General features: G+C 39.0%; 2 protein-coding genes across 2 annotated transcripts in view; one reads left to right on the top strand and one right to left on the bottom strand.

The window, feature by feature from the left end:
• The window catches only part of ACKR4 (atypical chemokine receptor 4), a 14,304-nt gene extending 14,055 nt beyond the window's left edge, over positions 1-249 (bottom strand). Inside the window, exon 1 of the mRNA XM_012664378.1 lies at positions 196-249. The gene's annotated coding sequence lies outside the window, so the exon portion shown is untranslated. The remainder of the gene's footprint in view (positions 1-195) is intronic.
• Positions 1-2,108, top strand: part of ACAD11 (acyl-CoA dehydrogenase family, member 11) — a 118,368-nt gene that overhangs the window by 85,395 nt on the left and 30,865 nt on the right. The window lies entirely within an intron of this gene.

The following is a 2,108-nucleotide window of genomic DNA, read 5'->3' as shown; positions in this document are numbered from 1 at the left end:
TTCTTCTTGCTGTATTCAGATTTTCATTTTAAGGTTAAAGTGTACAACTATTTTCAAATAGCTCTTTTCTGCACATGTAAGCATTTAAACTTTTATGCATCAAGACTCCCTCTATATAGGTAAATATACAAAGTCTTTGGGCTTTAAAAAAAAGTCATATCCAAGTCACAGTGAAAAAAGAAAGAAAGAACCAACCTGTTTCAGTCAGCAGAGAGGAGCAGTGTTGAGTGCAGAAAGTAAAATCAAATGAACTCTCTTACTCCGAGTACTTTTGTTTTCACTTTACACCCCGCCTTTATCTTGCATCCAAAAAGGGTTTCCTGAAATTTAACCTTGTGAGAACTTGATCTTTTACTTTACATAAAACCATCCTGTGAAGTTAAATCCAACTTCTTAAGTGTTCTAGGTTACAAATTTGAAAGAATTCCCTCTTGTTTCAAAAACTACAGACCTTTCAGAGTTTCTGCTTAGCCAAAGAGAGCAAGAAAGTTCCTACAGCTGAGCAACTGACTGCTAAACCAAAAGGAGAATCCACCCAAGAACATCCAGCCAGCCAACAAGCACTTGTAGATAGCATCTAGAGAAATATTGCCTAAAGTTCTTTCATCTAGGAAAGAAAACAAAATTGATTTTAGCCCAGAAAATTATCTTTTTAAGACTAAGTTATGAGTAATCTTTAGGCATTTGTGGTAGAATTTAATATTTTCATGACATCATTTAATATTTTACTTAAATAGACTATTGCTGGCTATTCTTTCTCTATCCTTGTCCTAGAGTGTGCCTTTCCCCATGGCTTTAAACTCTCTTGCTTTCTTGTAACCTCTTTTTCCAAAGACCAGAATACAAACCTTCAAAGTCCTTTGGTCTGGGGAGGCTGTTTATTTTTCCCATGCTTCCAAACAAATGAAAGTTAAAGAAAGAAGAGAAATGTATGCAGATTTGGCCCTCGTGGTCTATTTGAACTTGACTCTCCTCACATTTGCATGGCAGTTGCTTTATTTATTTTCTCATGCAAGGCTAGGCTCAGTCTCCACCTGCAGAAGTTATTTCAGACCCATAAATACCATTTTTTCTCCAAGCAGTTGGTCTAATCTTCTTGTGGATTCAGAAAAAAAAAAAGAGGTTCATAAGGGCCTTCATCTTCCTTTATGTTCCCTCACTATATGTCTGAGGGTACAGCCAACTTCTCCTCCTAATTATCCATCACTCTTTGAGGAAGCATCATCGGCATGCAGCTAAACTAGCTCGCCAAGAAAAGAGTTCCTGGATTTGTGGCATTTGCTATTTTCCATGTTATATATATTCCCATCATAGCCAATTTCAAGCTACCAAGGTAAAGTCACTGAATACAAAGTTACTACCAGATGAGCATAATTACAGCTCCTGAGCAGGCTCTAGTACAGTTCTTCCAAAAGAGGCATCTCTTCTCCTTACCATGGTTGCTCATTCCTCCAATCTCTTGCTGCCAGCTGAAGAATACTGCTATTAATGTTATCCCTTCCCTGGCTAGGCCATCTGGTCTCTCCCCTTCTCTTACCTCTTATTCTTCTTGATCTTCTGTACATTAGGGTAGGAGGAGGTGAAAGAACAACCCTCCACTGAATTCTCATAGTAGCCTGCAATATCCCGCAAGGTCTGCCTCCATCCCTCATTGCCTCTCAGACCTCATTTCATACCACTTGCCCCTGTGCCTGGTGGTTCTGCCACACCCATCTGCTTGCTGTTTTGGAGCATACCAGCCATATCCTGACCAGGACTTTTGTGCTGGCTCTTCTGTCTGCCAGGAATGTGCTTTCTCTTAATATTTCCAAGGTTCACTCCCTCATCTCTTTCAAATCTCTGCCCAGTCGCCACCTGTTCACTGAAGCAATCCTTGACTACTCTATTTAACATACCCCTCACCCACCTGGATTCCCAATCCACCTTATCTGTAACACTTAACATATTCTAAGACACCGTATCATTTATGTTATGTTGTTATCTATTGTCTCTCACCCTGTATTAGAATATAGGCTTCATCAGAACAGGGACTTTTGTTTGCTTTGTTCATTATCTCAAGTGCTTAGAATAGTGCTTGACACATAATAATAAATTTTTTTTTTTTTTTT

This window comes from Propithecus coquereli, unplaced genomic scaffold (assembly GCF_000956105.1).
Source record: "Propithecus coquereli isolate 6110/MARCELLA unplaced genomic scaffold, Pcoq_1.0 Scaffold12, whole genome shotgun sequence".
Lineage (NCBI taxonomy): Eukaryota > Metazoa > Chordata > Mammalia > Primates > Indriidae > Propithecus > Propithecus coquereli.
Note: the sequence above shows the minus strand (reverse complement) of the source record. Positions and strands in the feature narration are given on the sequence as shown.